The sequence below is a fragment of the Equus przewalskii genome, unplaced genomic scaffold (genome assembly GCF_037783145.1).
Source record: "Equus przewalskii isolate Varuska unplaced genomic scaffold, EquPr2 ChrUn-13, whole genome shotgun sequence".
NCBI classification, from domain to species: domain Eukaryota; kingdom Metazoa; phylum Chordata; class Mammalia; order Perissodactyla; family Equidae; genus Equus; species Equus przewalskii.
The window spans coordinates 13,578,289-13,596,799 of NW_027228750.1; the positions used below are offsets into that span (position 1 = coordinate 13,578,289).

Sequence of the window (18,511 nt, forward strand, 5' to 3'; positions counted from 1 at the left end):
GAATCATCTATTTTTGTTCATTTTTTCTGATTATTATCATTAGCATTAAAGTATGCAGTTGTTTTATTATCTCTGAAAAAATTGTCTTGACTTCACTTTCTCCTCCAGTTACCAGTCTATTGCCTTGTTACTTTCACACACACACACAAATCTAAAAAGAATTTCTCTTGTCTGCACCTCTAATTTATTTCATCCTCTTCTTTCTTGAACCACTACAGTCAGGCTTTCATCTTCCACCTCATTGACCTCGCATTTGTAAAGGTCACAGTAATATCCACTGCTAAATCCAATAGTTAATATCCAGTGCTCATATTGCAAAAGCAAAGAAGACTTTATTCAAGACTATTGCAATAGGAGAGAGAGACTGAACTTCACTAAAACAAAAGACAGCAGGATTTTTAAGCACTGAGGGGAACTAATGGAAAGTACTGGAGGGCTTTGTGGGTGAGAGGTGGATCAATGGGATGTGCCTAGTACATTGAGTGATTTCTGAGTTTTCAAATGTTTTCTCTGTGATTAAGCCATCTGTATTTGCTAATTGGCACCCATTGAAGTCAGGATCCTACCCTCCCATAGACACTGGGAAATAAGGATGTTATATCATTTGATGTTTACATTTCAAAGAGATGGTTCCCAGGTCTTTGACAAAGACATCTCCCAGGGTGTAGTATAGGCAAGAGGTTGGGAGACTATTTAGATATATTTCAAAGATGCAGAGAAGGAAAATATAATTGCAAGTTTCCTAAGTTAAATGCTCTAAGAAAAGGAAGATCAAGGGTTGCAGTCAGAAAGCAACCTGTCTAAGTTTAGTCAAGCTGAGGGGAATGTTAAGGCCATCTTGGTCAGTTGCTGTTATTCAGTGGTCACCACGAGGAAAATTTTTGAACCATGGTAATTTATTGAGCAAATTTTGATATTCCCTTGCCCAGTTTTGACAGTAAAAGGACAATTGAAGGATCTCAGATCCCTCAGGCATAGAGGTCTGAATTATGACATAAGGTAAGTTAACTAGAACAGCAGAGGCGCCAGTAAGAGAGAAATCTGGGATGGATAAAGATAGGTCAATAATTAGTCTCTGTCGCAGCTTTTAGAAAAGCAACAGAACAGAGTCTGTAGTTTGTCTCACTAATCCTTCTGTTATAAAATCCTAGGAAAAGAGGCCACTATGGCCTTTGGAGAAGCAGCTCTAAAAAGTTTAAAGAAAAACTGGATCTAAGCAACTCAACCCTATTCTGGGCTACCCTGATCTCCTTTTCAGAGTCGAATGACCTATTACACCAGCTGCCAGGAGTGCTGCTGATTGACAGCTCTCATCTCCCGGCTTCTCTTGTAAACTGTGCTCAGTTCAAGAGATCCACTTTGAAGAAAGCCAGGCTTTCTATCCAGGGCTAGCCTTCATCCAATGACTAATTTACACAGGAACATAAAGTTTCAGTCCCCTCACAGTAGCTTGAGATGATTCCAAAGGGCTGTCCTAACTTCAGCTCTTAGATGGGATGAAGTCTTTCGACTCCATTATGGTCCAACCTCTCTTTCTGCTCTATCAGCTTCCTTTCCTCTCCAGATGGATGACACTGCTGAGAGTAATCTCCATTAAATTTCTCACATGCTAATTGTCATCTCAGAATCTATATTCCAGAAATCTCAATTTGCAACATTGCTAGATTTTCATTGGTTTTTCACAATTCCAGCTCTTCTAATATTCTCCACAATAAAGAAGAAGATTCATCAGAATACTCTTTGGATCATGGCGTTTCTCCACTTAATTATCTATGCTGATTCTCCATTGTTTATAATATTGCATTCAAATTTCTTCACTAAAACTGAAGTTTTAGAAACTGATGCTAGTCTTTGAAGCCAACCTCAAAATCCGCTATTTTATAACAATGCCTTCTACTTTTACTTTCTACTTTAATTTTCACTATCTATTCTTATATATCAAGGTCATCTGTCCCATGCACTCGTGACTTTGTTTATGATGATTCCAGTTGGAATACACCCAAACTCATACCTTTCCAGATTCTACCTATCTTTTACTAACCCTCTCTGATTATTATTAGTTATTGATCATCCTTCATCTTACTCAGTATTCATAATTATCATCTTTATTATTCATTATTTCAGTCTGAGAAACAAGAATTAAACATCTTATATGCAGCAATTGTTTTATTAGATGGAGTGAAAAAGAAAAATATCTCAGTCAAGGAATATGAAAACTCTTTCAAAAATAGTATAATTTTGTCATCAACGTTTTCAGCTAGCTTATGATTTGTTCTGTCACTTTTCTTTCCTAATTTTTTTAATCTGTGTAAAGCTTAGACTTCCCAATGTATTAACAATTACCTGAGGCACAGTGACGAATATGCTCTCTCTCTCTGCCTTACTTGCTTTGATTTTATGAAATTACAGTGATCCAAAAATATGCATTCAAAAATTGCTTGTTGATTTGAACTGACAGGATATAAATTAGTTTTGATAATGTATGTATATTTTATTAGGGAAGAGGGAAATAATCCGATAAAATAGCCCCCAAGAACTTTCCATGTATTAAAAAATTAGAATTAAAAATGATCTATGAAGAATATGCCTAAAGTCTCCTTTATGATATAGAAGTAAAAATGAGAACCAGATCAATGTAACAATGATCAAAACCTATTTTGATAAAATTTGGAAAGTATAGAAAAAGATGATTGTCATCAAAGATCAATACCTTTTTATACTCAGGATAATATTTCTTAGAATGCTAGATGCTATTTTAAGTTTTATCTTCAATAGTAAAATAAGTACAAGAACCGAGTGTCATCAATAAGCTATATGCTCTCAATCCACCTGAGAGTAGAGTAAATAAGATAATAAGACATTGGGTAGCAACATCAAAAAATAAATTTCCGTAGTGCTTACTTCACAACTCATCATGCATGTTTAATATGAAATCCCTAAATCATGAAATAAACATTTATCATTTCTACCATATCACTGTGAAGAAAGTAACCTCATTTATGAATAGAAAAAGCAAAATAAAGAAAAAGAAGAGAGAGAATGATTGAAGGAAGGAAGGCAAGAGTGAAGGAAGGAAGGAAGGAGGGAGGGAGGGAGGAAGGGAGGAAAAAAAGAAGGAAGGAGAGAAGGAAGATAATTGCAGAGGGTTGGCCAGCACTAAAATTTCCCTGGGACTGCCAGGAAGATTATTAAATTTGATCACTGCATTCTATCACATTAAAGCACTACTTGAGAGTAATTTCTTAAGATGAATATAAGAAAGTACCGAAGGAATTCAATTTCTTTTCTGCTGTATAATGAGGAGTCTGACTCCAATTTTTTTTTTTTTTTTTTTTGATATATGACTGCTGACAGCTTTTAAGCCTTGTTTCTTTCTGTCTGTTCCCCTTGTGCCCCATATCTAGACAAGCTGATGAGAAAGTCTAAGCACTCCCTCCTTAGGCACGAAGCAGATGGGTATTTAAACCGTGCAAACCCCACCCTGTGCCCAGACTCTCACCTGAGCCACACTCCAACCACAATAGAAACCCAGACCAGTTTCCTTTCCTCGTTTGCTCAAGCCCATTTATAGCCTTCTTAAGAGGCCTGCCCTGCTCTCCCCAGAGACCTCAATTATGTAAATAATAAAACTTTTCATACCTCCCTGGTGTATGTGCTGTGTCATTAGCCTCGACATATGAACCAAACTTTGGTTAAATGTCCGTTTGCCTCTACTTGTGAGTAAAAAATGCTGCCATGAGTAAAGCCATAATTTTCTTGACAAAATTTATAGCAAAAATGCTCAAAATGAAGCATTAAAGTCACATTTTATAAAAAATCAAAATGTGGGCAATCCAGCTAGGGATTAGAAATTTGGAAATTTGTGAATCTTACCTACCCTGAACCATTTAACAATGGATATACTCCTTGTTACTTATTTTGACTAGTCTAATAACAGCTAATAATGTTGGGCCACTTACTATGTGACAAATACCATGCTAAGAACTATGTGCATATTATCTCATTAAATCCCGTGATAATATTCCCATGTGGTAGGTAATGTTATTATTTCCATTTCCTGGTAAGGAAATGAACCAAAAGTAGATTAAGAATTTGTCCAAATATGCCCTGATCAGAGATTATGGAGCTCACTCATTTACCAAGCTGGTTTAAACTTTGCCTTCCTGACTTCAAACTTCATGCTTTTAATCACTCTGCTTTATTTCCTCATCGTGATCAATAAATAGTCAATTCAACAAAAAGCCAGAAATAGAAAGTTCCAGGAATATTTATGAAGCCAAACATTCATGTAAAGAATTGATATATTTTCCAAAAGTATCAAAGGCTAAAAGCACTCTTTTCTTTATAATTATGCAATTAAAATATAGTCAAAAACAAAATTCATAAAGTTAACAGATATATCAGTACTTAGTCTATATTTTAAAAGTCTTCCAAGAATCACCACATTTGGAGATCGTAGTGACCACCCTGCTTATCAAAAAAATAAAAATATTTTGTTGTAGGAAAGTCGACCAAACCTAGACTCCCTTCACAATTGGATCATTCTAATTCTTTCCCTTTAGTGTAGCCAACAATACTAGTTCCAGTTTTCTAGGTGATTAGCATTGTTTAAAAAACTGAGACTTTCTGGGGATTTTTTCCCCATAGGAAAAGAAGCTAATATTTGCATCTACTATGTGTATTCACACTGATGTTTTAAAGTCACTATCTTGTTAAATTCATAAATTAAAAAAAAAATAACATTAGGTTTTACTCACAGTAAGGATGTCTTTTATTTGTAATTTGTGTTAGCCAACAGGTCTTTTGATATATCTTACTAATGTGGAATTTATTTACATATAATAGTTTAAAATCGCTTTGTTGTACAGATAAGCAGTTCCAGCATTCGTCATAATTCTTCATATATATAATATATATATATATATATATATTAACTTTTTCACTTTTAGATGGATTTTAGGTATGTTTGGAAAATCATCCAACACAATATAAATTCATTTTTCTAGTAACACTGGATTTGTCACAATTGTCTTTATGTACATCCATATTATAATTCAAATTATACAAGTCCTTCCATGTAAGGAAACCAGAAGTCAAAACTGATTATAAGGTGAGGATTATACCAAGGTCACTGTATTTGTACCTGTTATGAATTATTATGTGGTGCCTTTTATTTTTAGCATGTGCCATTTTGCTTTTTCAATTATTGAAAACCACATTTTCTGTTATATCGCTTGCATCTACGGTAATCTCTGTCTTATATTTGCGTGGTTTTTTCTCTTGATGTGACTTTGCATAAAAAACACAATTTTTTCAAATGAGGCAGAAATTAAATTCAGGCTTTAGAAACAGCATCTGTGACTACACATTTAAAAAGCTTTATTAGACATTTGAAAACACGCTTTCCTTTGGAAGTAAAAAAATAAACCTGGAGCATTCAGACACTTGCAAGTATCTCTACCTCATTTTAAACTAATCAAAGGACTTGTTATTAAGTAACAGAGAATATTTATAAAAAGAGTGTAATCTGAATCTATTTTCCAGAATGCTTTATAAAACCTATTTAGACAGCAATTAACATGGTTTTGTTTTGAGTTTAACAAGTACAATTTAAACAAGTTCAAGTACGGCATGATTTTGTTAGTTTACATTTGTTTTATCTTTAAAAATCTATAATATGTGTGCACATTTGGTGAAAAACTTCAGATGCATTTATATATGATGTGTATATGTGTGCATTTTTATAGGCACATTTGTACATGTTTGTGTATACATCACAAAGAGAAAGGATACACACATAGCTGCAAGTGGAAAAATGACACCATTCCCTTCGCCCTGTCAGAAATTGTAAACAAGGATGGCCCTTGATTAATTACTGAATTTGCACACGCAGTAATTTAAAGAATCCCCGGGTCTTCATAACTAAGAAAGTAGTTATTAGAAATTAACTTCACTCATTAATAGGTTTGTATTTTCGTATTCCTGTCATATATTCAAGGGTAAAATTTGAAAGCAAAAGTGGAGGTTCAGAAAAGTTGAATCAGTAGATGAGGACTTTTGGCCTGCCCAGCTGTAATTTATTTTGTGAATGGTGTGAAGAAGAGATTAGAAGTATCCTTGAGATCAATGAGCATGTACACTTGCACTAAGTAGTTTTGATCACAAAGTCCATTTGAATTATTTCTTTCAAAATCAAGTTTGAAGAGGAGCTTTGCACCACACAAAAATTGCTATTTTCTCTTTATGTTAATGATTATTTCTATTTAAGACCTTTAAAGTAGTCAAACAATTTGAAAAATTCAGTTATAATATTTATGTTGTTCCATAAGTTGTGTGTGTGTACGTGCTTGTGTGTGTGAGTGTGTTGCATACCTTTGGCTTATAAATACTAATTTAAACTCTGGCTGATCTTGACTAACTGTTATATTTGGAGGTGTATGAATGACACAGTCAGCCACTTATTTCAGTGAAATTAAGTGAACAGCACTATTATTTGGTGATACAAACATGGGATTTAAAACCTTTGCTAGGTTTTTATCCCAGTTCCACCTTGAATTACCTGTCTAACCTTGTATATCATGTCAACTTGGGCCCTCCTAAAATAAGATTCCAACAGAGTTAGACTTGCATGGTTATGGAAAAAAATCATCTCAAAGAATAAAGAGGAAAGGAAGCAGGAGAAAGCAGGGAAAGACTCAGACCATGATGCAGGTCTGATGCCTCTGAAAAGAGAGTGAAAGGTGGATAAGCTATAGAGAGATTCAGACTGCAGTGTGGCTGTGAGAAAGTCTTGACCAGGATGATTGGGAGCCCCAAAACAAAGACAGCCCCTTAGAGGAGTCCTGAGTAAAGGTATGAATGGCTGGGCTCTAATACCACCTTATCAGCGAGATCAATTACTTCTGCTGACGTGATGAATCTCCTCTCCTGCTAGTCCAAGGACATGAGGAATCCAGACTACACTAGCAGCAGCCACAGCTTATATTTCAGTGGGACCCTATCTATGTTCCTTGGCAAGAATGTGCCCCCTGTGGCACATTCTAACCTGTTGGAGTTCAAAGTTGCAGAACAGGAAATACAAAGTCTCCCACTGAAAACCAGGACAGTAAATGGGTCCACTCTTTCTTCTACTTCTTGTTCCTTAACCTATGTATTCTTTTTGGGGGGACATAGAGCCACACAGGAGTCTCTGGCTTAGTGCATATACTGTGTCTTGAAGGAGGACACCAAACAGTTGCAGAGTGTTTTGTCCTTGAGCTGGTGCTTCAATGGTGCGTTCAATAAGACAATCCAACATTCTCCTATGCCAGCTGCTTATGAATGGTGCAGTGTGTGATATGATCAATGAGTCCTATGATAATTAGCCCATTCCCACACTTTTTTACTATGAAGTAGATCCTCTTGTCAGATGCTAGGTTGTGTGTGATTCAATGCCTGTGGATCAGGCAATTTGTAAGCCTCAGGATGGTGATGCTGGCTGAGATTCTGCGTGTAAAAAGGCACATCCCACAACTGGAAAATAGGTTTGTCCTTGTGATGATAAACTGCTGACCATCCAGGATGAAGGAATCGCAACACAGTCAACTTTCCACCCAGCAGCCGATTAGTCTCCTATAGGGATAGAACCATACGGGGGCTCAGAATTGGTCTCTGTGGCTGTCAGGTTTAAATTTGGTGGCAGTAGTAACTAGATTAGCCTTGGTAGGTGTAAATCCATGCTGTCAGTACCATAAGTGGGCTTTACCTCCACCACTGTGATCACTCCATGGACATACCCACCATGCAATTTCTGTTTAAACTGGCCTTGTTCAGTGTCCCTTCCATGGTGGATGCTTTCTGGTGGCATTAACATTTGATACAAAAATCTTTACATTTGTTCAAACTCTCATATGTCCATATACATGCATACCCAGATCTTCTTGTCTCTGGTCTTCTAGGCTTTTGATTCGCCTTTCAAATTTTGTATAAAATTTAAATGGAGAAAAATTAAATTATTACTTTTGTGTGAAAATAAAGGACTTCTTTTAAAACCTTGTGTCTTTAAGGAAAGAATTACTATGGTTTCAAATATTTAGAAAACAATGTTTAAAGTGCTTTGACTATGAATTCAATTGGCATGGATTGTTATTTTCCAAGTACTAGTGAAAGACATTGAAATTGTTTGATTCTAATTAATTAACAACCAAATAAGAGTTCTTAACATAAACACAAATGCCAGATGTTTGAAGAGGCTGATAATCCCTCAAAAAGCAAATATTAAGTTATGAAAAGTAATTAAAGTTATTATCTTGCGAGTGATTCTAGATTTTCTCCTTTTATGTTACATTGATAATTGTTTTTGAATAAACATTTGTTATTTAAAGCAGGCATTAATACTGAAATTTTCTTTGTAAAATATGCCTTTTATAAGAGTATAAATTATCTGAGAAGACCACTAATGACATCCAAGCAAAATTGAAGTTCTTTCTATTTCTTCTGGCCATTGGGCTCTGCTATGCTCAGTATGCCATTAAATACCAAAGTAAGCCAGATGTCCAGTGTCCACCTGTTTGAACAATACTGGATTGATAGTGCTCTTAAGCATATTATATGGAACCCTAAGGACTTGGAGAAAGGGGATTATAGGTGGGAGTTTTCAAACATTTTTTAAAATATTCGTGTGGTACATAGTAATAGTATTGTTAGTGATCTCCTTATATCCTTTGGCAAAGGGACTTTGAGCTCTTCCTAGCACTAGGTGGAGTCCTCTTTGCTGAGACCTGAGTTTGTGTTGCCCTTGTGACTTTCCTTGGCCTAGAACACTGCAGGCAGGGATGGTGTGGCATTCCTGAAGGATCCTCCAGAGGTTTTGTGGGATTTCATTCTCTTGAAACTTGGCCTTTGCCATGAGAACAAGCCCAGGCTAACCTTTTGGAAAATCAGAGACTTTGTACAGCAAGGACAACTTGATCCAGTTATGTTAGCCATGGTCCCAGACGTGTGAGGTAGTCTATCCATGAGAGGCAAGCTGCCTATCTGACCTGCAGCTGATCACAGATGCAAAAATTCACCCCCCTACATTAGCTGAGCCTATTTCTCTCCAGTCAGCAAAACTGCCTAACCAAGTTGCAGACTTGTGCACTAAATAGATGTTTATTGCTTTAGGCATTTAAATAAATGCTCGTGGCTTTATTGGAGTGGTTTGTTACACGAGAATGCCTGATACAAGCATTTTATATAAAATGTTTTATGTTAAAAATTATGAGGTAGAATCCAATTTTTAATTTTTTGATGTTTATAATTTCTCTTTGGAAGCACATTTTTAATGTTCAGAAAATATTTTCATTGTAATAGTAAAGGTTCAGTAATAATTTTTGATTACACATAACTAGATTCCATAGTATTTTGAAGACAACACAATTTGTCTATTGCATAATATATGGTATAGCCAAGTTTCACTTTTAGATCTTCCTTCCAAAAGGAAATATATTATTTACCAAACATCCAAGACCTTGTTGGGAAAAATAATAGTCAGCCAGTTATAAGTTACATAAAGTTCCTGGAAATGAAAATGAATTCAAGGATGTGGGACTAGATGCAACTATGACTTCCAGATTCCTCTAAATCAGTGATTCTCAGTGGGGAGGGTTGGGGATTTTGCCTCCCATAGGACATTTGACAATGTCTGGAGACATTTTTCATTTTCTCAACTGGGGCAGGGCATGCTACTGGCCTCCATTGAGTTTACAGGTAAGGGACGCAGATAAACCTTATACAAGGACAGAACTTCAAGGAGATGGTGTGGCTGGAACAGAATAATCAAGTGGGAAATGAGTAGGTGATAGGTCAGAGATGCAATGAATGATAAGGGCGCTGTTGTGTACACCCCTTATGAGGACTTTGCATTTGAGGTAAGAAAGAGAGTCGTGAGCAGAAGAATGATGCGATTTAATTTCTGTTTAAACAGCATCATTTTATCAACTCTATTGAGAACAGGTCATCAGAAAGAGAGACCTTGTGTGACGCAATTCCAACTGTCCAGGTCAGAGATGATGGTGATTCAGACCAGTGCGGAATCAGCAGAATTAGTGGGAAATGATCAACTATATTTTGAATATAAGGCCAAGAGTATTTCCTGTCATATCAGATGTAGGGTGAGAGAAAGACACTAATTAAGAATGACTTCACAGCCACAAAATCAAAGAATATGTCAAATAACTCTTTAAAATACAATAAACGGAATTTACACGAAAAATAACAGATGCTTGTTTTTTTCTAATTTTCTAGTACACATTTAAGTGACAGTCATAGATAGTAGTCTGTATGAAAGTAGAGGGAGTGCAGATAGAAGGTGAGCAGTACCTGTAGAATTTACTTTAATCTTGGATTGGGGGATTTTTTTTCTATACTCTTCTAGGCAGGCTGGATTGTAATGAGGGTAAATTTAATAACAGAGTTAGATAAATTAATGAATACAATAAAACCTAAAAGGTAATTTTTATGGGGAATCTAGAAGCAGAGGAGGAATTAATTTTCATTACCTATATATTTTTATCTGAGCTAATTTTTTTAGCCTGTTTGGATTCCTGAGGAGGTCATGCACTATTCTGTATATCTGACAATTATATTTATCATATTACACCTCAGATTTTCCATCTTTACACTGAATGTTTATTCAAATGTACTTCAATATTCTCAAATTACATTATTTGTATCTATTGGTAACATAATTGCTATACCTATAGGCGGGTGCTGTCCCTTTCTTGTTTTTTGTTTGTTTTTTGCTGAGGAAGATTTGTCCTGAGCTAACATCTATTGCCAATCTTCCTTTTTATGCTCGAGAAAGATTCACTCTGAGCTAACATCTGTGCCAATCTTTCTCTATTTTGTATATAGGTCGCCACCACAGTGTGGCTGCCGACGAGTGGTGTGGGTCTATCTGTGCATGTGTCAGTCTTGTGATTGTGGTCTGGGCTGGCCTGGGCCTGTTTAGCACTGCTGGGTCCATGGTGGTTGTCGTTTAGAGCTTCTTCCTGGAACATAGCTGAAAACTGCCTAAGCCCAAGGTTCCAAAGTGTTAGAGAAAGGAACACTTACACTTGGCAAGAAGACAAGAAAATCAGGTCAAACATAAAAGTTAGATTTTTAAGCAGGACAAAAGAACAGGGTTAAGGTCTATGTCTGGTGACATGTGCATTAAATGTTATTATTAATCAGGAAAAAGTCAGAAATAGAGGAAAATATGTCTTTTATGAATGTTTATTATTGTCGATAAGAGAAAAATAGGATGGATGTTAATGAGAAGCGTGTAATGATGTGGCATAAAAAATTCTAATTTTACTTTGAAGTCTTCCTAGGATTTGTGTGTAGAACTTAAACTCATTGCACCCACATTCATGTTGTCCATTTAAGTACACCAGCTCCAAGGCTCTTTGGTTTTAAAATTCAAGATGAATAAGAGAATATCAAAGTGACTTTGAACTCAATTATATTTTGGTGGGCTGCTTGCCCTTGGTCAGAGGGAGAACATTCCACTCTGTATTGTCATAGGTACTACAGAAGTTCAGAACACTCACTCAAGACTTGCTGTACCAGCCACTTGCTCTATCTCAAAGAGCTAATTCTGAAATTGCAAGTATTTGCATAGACCAACAACAAATCATGTAGACGCCACATGCTTTAAACACATAAGTACTGTATCCATCTAAAACAAAAATGACCTACTTATTAAATAAATCTTAAGCAAAATTAAAAAGTAAATTTTTCAATTTGAAAATGACTATGAATTTAATAGCAGTTTTAGAACTCTCCTGAATAATGATACTATTTTCCATATTTGTAACTCTCGATTATCCTGGACGGTAAGCCAATGAAAAGAAGTGAATACTTTGGTAATGGTTCCGTGCCAGAACTCAAATACGGTGCAAAATTAAGCATAATTTCCCTAAATGTAATAAAGACAGACAGCTAATTTTAAGATAAATAAAATATGAATTAACTTTTGCATTATTTCAAATAGTGTATTAATGTCACCCTTATTTTGTCTTTTTATATTTGAAATTTCTCTATATCTTTACAACTATCAAATTGTATATGATTGAGAGTAAATTTTATAGTTCCAAACATATTGAAAAACCATCTTTATTATGCCAAGTTCCTTTAGAAATTTAGAGATTTTGATGTCTTTGTTATATGGTTATATTATATTTGACTAATATTCTGTTATAATATGCTAAGATAATATTATTAATATAATTCTAATTGAGCACCTCAATATGCTAGGCTCTTTACTAAGTAAACATATTATCTCAACTAATTAATTTGAAAAATAAAAGTTTTTACACCACAAAAATGACACCACATAAGCACATTAGTAAAATCCAACTGACATAATTTTGGATCTACTGTATATTATCAAAATCTTGTGTGGTATCAAGATCCAAAGAGGTATATTGCTAAAATTACTAATTAGGTACTTTTTATAGCAAATGTCTCACCTAAGCATGAATGGATACCAACATTTCACCTCTCCATAGGTGGGTGTATCAATCACATAGAGTTCACTAATAATGATATAATTACTACAAGGATATAATTTAAGCCGTGCTATGTGGAGATAGATGCAAATTTAGAGAACTCTGAAACAACCATAAGAGAAAAAGTATTTATATACTGTATATAGACACTAGAGAGAAGATCAGTAATGTCATGGAGGACAAAGTTTCCCATGTTTCCTTTCCTTCTAATGATTGCGCAAATATATAGTAGTATTTTATGCACTCAGATTTTGTAAAGTGGGAGTTACGTATGTGCAATGCTCATTCTTATGCGTTCATAAAGAATATTAAGCTTTCATTGTCCAAGATCTTTTGAAAATAGAAAGATAAATTTCTGATTTGACCAAATAATCCTCCCATGCAAAATGATGCAATTATTTTTAGTCCTCCTGTCAGTAGTTGAACAAGAATTTGCTCAGTGTTAAAAGAGTTTCTCAGCTCAGCTTTAACCCTATTGAGGCTAACAATTACTGTCATGAAGTATGGAGCTCTCTTGTCGCAACACGATAGACCTGCCTCTGTCCCTTCGTGTCTTTGTCTCAGTCACTTTCACAGGGCTCTCCTATTTAACACCACAGCCCATTCGCTGGCTCTCTCCATCCCACTTCCCAACTTTAGTTCTCTCCTTAACACTTATCACCATCTGACATAATATATATTTACTTATTTTATTTACCATCTCTCCCCAATCTTTAGCATTAAACTCTATAAGAGTGGGTATTTTGTGTGTTTATTTTGTAATCTCCTAGAACTGTGCCTGGCACATAGTAAGAGCTTAATCAATAGTTTTTAAAGGCTCGCTGCTCAAGTGTATCACTCTAGCAATTTTCTTCTCCCACCATTCTTTTTAATAATTCCTCTTGGATAATTCCCATCTAAGTACAAAATATGCTGTTCACATATTTAAGTGATACACTCCCAAATAAAATACGCAAACCCATACTCCCGACCTTACTTCCTCCTGCAACTACCTCCCCATTCCTCCACTCCCTATTCAAAAATTGTTTAACAGATTTGTCTACATTTATTGTCAACAATTCCTTTCACTACCTTCAGTGTAAATACCAGTCTAACAGCCATTTTTGATGTCCTAGATTACTCTAGTAAGTCTCAACTTTTCTCCCTATTTCAAATTCTGCTTCTCTAGTCTCTTCTCTTCACAGCCACCAAAGTGAGCCTGATAGTCCTTAATAAAGAGAAGTCAAGTCATGTAATGTCTCTAATAGGATATTTCTAATGTTCTTTTATCCCACTCAAAATAAAACCAAACCATCAACCTTTTCAGGTTTAAAAGGCTGTACATATTTTGGACACCGAGTTATTCCCATGTCTAAACCTTTCTAGGCTCACTGGTCTCATTTGCAGTTTTTCAGACAAGCTAAGTTCCCTCTCACTTCAAGGTACTTTCATCTACCTTTCCCTCTGCCAAGCAGACACTCCATGGCTCAGTCTTCCCTTCATTCAAGGCTCAGCTCAAATGTTACTGGAGCAAAAGATTTTCCTTAAACATCCAATTTAATATAACATTTTCATCCCGAACACACTGACTGATTTGTTTATTGTCTATATCCCCCTACTAGAAGATAAGCTCCAGGAAAACAAAACAAAAAGTTTTCTCCCTCTCTCTCCCTTTCCTTGTCCCTCTCTTTGCCATCCACTGTCCACTCCCATTCCATCTACCATCCACTTCACTCCCGTTCCCTTCTCTCTCTCTCTCTCTGTCTCTCCTGTTTTATAATAGACAATAATTAGTTATTAAATCAAAAAAAGGCTATAAAAGGATTCGGTCTGTTAAATCTCTTTGAACAAATCAGATGAACATAAACGCACAACTCATTGACACTTAGATACATTGATTTGTGTTTCCCAAGATTTGGCAATTCCCCTCTTTACCTGTGGGCTTTCCTTGTTTATCTTTTGAAGACTGAATTGATCCATTGGGTTTGGTTTCCTCATATTCCTCTTTTACTCACGACTTCCCTTTCATCCTCCTCTACTGGTTTTTCTCATACGCTTCTGGCTAATCTTTCTCAGTCTCCTTTTCAGATTCCTCTTCAGCTACTTGAAGAGTGAACATAATCATTCCTCTAGGCATCGTCTTCTGTTCAATCCAATGACCCTTAAGACAATATGCCTGGCCCAGAGCTCAAAATGTGTTCAAAATGAAACACAGACCTGTAATCACAGCTCCTTCCCTCCCTCAAAAAAGACACAAACTCTAATTCTTCTCCCGTATTGAAATCTCAATAAATAGAACCCATATAAGTAAGAAAATTAGAAGATACGAATTTTCTAATGTTAATTTTACCTTACAATGTATCAAATCTGTCTTCTTTTCTGCCACACTCTTCTTTTCAAAATAATATCTTTGGAATATATTACTGTATGACATCCAGTCTGGACTTGCACATTCCTGCCTCCTTTCTCCAAATTGTTTGTTCCTCTGCAACCAGAGTTACTTACTTTTGTGTGTGTATGTGTGTGAGGAAGATTGGCCCTGAGCTAACATCTGTGCCAGTCTTCGTCTTTTCTATGTGGGTGGGATGCTGCCACAGTGTGGCTTGACGAGTGGTGCTAGGTCTGCACCCGGGAGCCAGCGAAACCCGAGCCACCGCAGAAGCAGAGCACACAAACTTAACCATTACATCACCAGGCCAGCCCCGCTTACTTTTTCTTACAATGAAGGTGCAAAATATTTAACATGGCCCACAATGCCTTGCATGATCAGGGCCCCACCCAGTGTTGGAATTCCCACTAGGATGCTTGTTCTCAGGAAACCATAAAGCATTGACACCAAAATAATTTTTCAAATATTCTCATATTTTGAAAAATGTATCAATCTAATCTCCTAAAGAGAATTAAAACTTTGTTAATCTTTTCTTGTTTGTGGATTAGCATATTATGTAATTACATTTGAGAAGAGCAAATATTAAAGTATTTCCAAAGCTTAGGCCCTCTAGAGATCTGAATCCAAATCTACATGTCCACTTTCATTTTTCCCCTTTTTCCTTGAGCAAATACACTAGTTTTCTTTCACTAATAAATAGCCATACATACATCAGGTACCATAAGGCCTAGGTCCCTATTATTCTTCCTATCCAAATCCTTTCTCCACCCTCCTCTCCTTTATTTATTAGCTAGTGAAGGACCTCAATCATCTCAGCTAAAGTCTCTTCCTTAAGTTACCTTTTTCTGACCTCCAAAGACGGATTCACATTTCCCTCTTAAATACTCTCATGACACATAGCATATATCTTGGTCTGTAATTACCCAATTATTTGTTTCATAATTTTGTTAATTTCAATTTCTCCAATTAGATTGTAAACCCCATGAAAACATGCCACATAGCTGGTGCTCCATATTTGTTGAAGAAACGAATGACCCTTTGTGTAGGAGTTAATGGATTTGATACTGCTTCTCAAGTTATAGATTCTTTTAAACTTTTAAAGTTAGCTATTGAGTTAATTAAACCTTTCTTTGTCCTCTGTCAATATGTTAACATAGGTAATGCTTTGCCTCCTTGAACACAGCTGAATTCCCTAGGGCGTAATTTATTCCTGCTCTGCCAGCTGAAATACAGGTTCTATGACCTTCTCTTTCCCCTAGTGACTTGGACATTTATTTAGTCATTTATGGTTATTTAAGTGTCAGATTATGCTATTCTCTATATTTGCCCCATGGGACATTGCCAAAGATACCTCAGGATCACATTTCTAAAGGAATGGCAGCAGCATTTACAAAAGTACAAGAAATATAAATGGAAAGCATATTAAAAAAATCTCATTTCTACTATTTCTACTACAAAACCATTTCTACCACAAAACAAAATGATCTCTAAGGCCAGATTTCTGTCTAAGTGAATGTATATTTTATTTAAACAAAATAAAACACCTTATTTAAAAAATACAGAGGAAACTAATATGTATTTTGACATTCTAATATATAATATAATGTTTTATTGTACCATTATGTAATCATCAATAAAATTTTTATAGAATATAAAAATTACATGCAAAACAATAGTAAAATATATTAAAATCTAATAAAAATATATTCATAAATCTTACCACTTTTCTTTCAGATTATCCAGATGGCTTAAATTATTCTTAACATTAAAAAAAATAAATTTGCCAGTGTATACAGGATACTCAAATAATTTGTTTATTATCATTGCTGAAATACCTAACATATCAATGTAATATGGTAATTCCTGAAATATACTAAGAGAAACTCTTATGTGCAATTGGTATTATAAGGATTAATTGTTAGGAATTTCCCTTTATAGAGATCAGCTTTACGAAATTTTCTTTTTGAAAATAGGTGCAGCCTCTAATAGCTTCCCAGGAAACCAATAAGACCTCAGAAGTCTCTCTCCAATCACCTAGTCCACCCCCAACATGTTACAAATAAAAGATGGAGACCTTGAGAGGTTAAGAGGTCACATACTGACTGTACAGTCAGTGGTCTCCAATGCTGCAGAGGAGAGGGATGGGCGTGGGGGAGCAGTAATGAGAGCTGGCACTGCCTGACTGCAGTGTAGTTTTACAATTCAGTAGAGCAGAGAGGGCGAAAACCAGCCAGAACTGATTTCTCTCTTCATTTAAGTATGATGTTACTTCCCCCAGAAATGGGAAATAATAAAAATGGCAAATGACAATTTTTTAAAAACTTCTATTTTCTGGTTTTACTAATAAAGTTTCAATTACACTTCAGTTTGCAGAAAAAAAGACAACTCTGTTATTTGCAAGTTTACAGAATTGCTGTATATGCTAGTGGATAATTAATTACTTCATATAAAGAAAATAATTCCTAATACATTCACATATCACATAACGACAGGGATACTTTCTGAGAAATGCGTCATGAAGCAATTTCAGTGTTGTGCAAACACCATAGAGTGTACTTACAGAAACTTAGGTGATATAGCCTACTACACACCTAAACTATATGGTACTAATTTTGTGGGCCCACCTTCCTATATGTGGTCCGTCTTTGACCAAAATGTTATGTGGCACATGACTGTAGATAACTTTTGTATTTTATTTTACCAAATGTATATTGAATCCATACTAAGGGCCACTCTGAGAAAAAATTATAATTCTTACTTCTCGGTAGGAGTGGTACTTATATTATTATCAACATTTTTCCAGAAGAAATGAGGCTCCCCAAAATTAATCTGCCAAAGGTCACACTTCCAGCAAGCAGCATAAATAATAGAAAACCCCAGGATGTCTTAAGTGATTATAATGTGCTTTGTATTATGCAATAAATACATCATCATCAAAGTATGACAGAAATTCTACCAAAATTGTTGGAGGAGAAATGCAGTAGGCATCCTCTAAATGACTATCAATAATCCTCGCCACTTGATATTACCCCTTTGTGTTAACCCCTCCCCTTGAGGGTGAGATAGATGTATTGACTCTCTTATAATGACTAGAATACAGCAGAAGTAGGGGAACGGCACCTTAGAGATTAGGTCACAAAAAGACCGTGGTTTCCATCTTGGGTGCTCATCCCCCACTCACTCTTTGGTTCATTCACTCTTAGGAGAGCCAGCTGCTATCCTGTGAGCTCCTGTTGAGAGACTAATGTGGCAGGCTGCTGAGGGAGGTTCTAGTCAACAGTCAGTGAGAAACCGAGGTTCTCAATTCTATAGCCTGAGGTTCTTCTTACAGGGTTTTGTGCTCTTGAGGCACTCAGATTCTCCCCTAGTTGAGCTACAGAATAGACTAACTGCAGCTTGACTGAAACCTAATGAGTGACTCTGAGCCAGAGGCACACTGCGGAGCCAGACCGATGCTCTGGGCCATAGCAACAGTGAGATAATATTTGTTGTTTTAAGCCACTCAGTTTGGGGATAATTAATTATGCAGCAATAGAAAACTAGTATGAGATTTCTGTATAAAGTTCTTAATTGATTCCATACAAACAGCTTAAAATAAATGTATGAGTATTTATAAACTATAAAATAT

The 18,511-nt window shown here is 35.7% G+C and overlaps 1 long non-coding RNA gene across 1 annotated transcript in view; it reads right to left on the minus strand.

Moving 5' to 3' along the window:
- Positions 1–18,154, minus strand: part of LOC139081656 (uncharacterized) — a 34,677-nt gene extending 16,523 nt beyond the window's left edge. Inside the window, exon 1 of the long non-coding RNA XR_011536830.1 lies at positions 18,004–18,154. This is a non-coding gene — a long non-coding RNA (uncharacterized lncRNA). The remainder of the gene's footprint in view (positions 1–18,003) is intronic.
- Between the last annotated feature and the right edge of the window lie 357 nt (positions 18,155–18,511).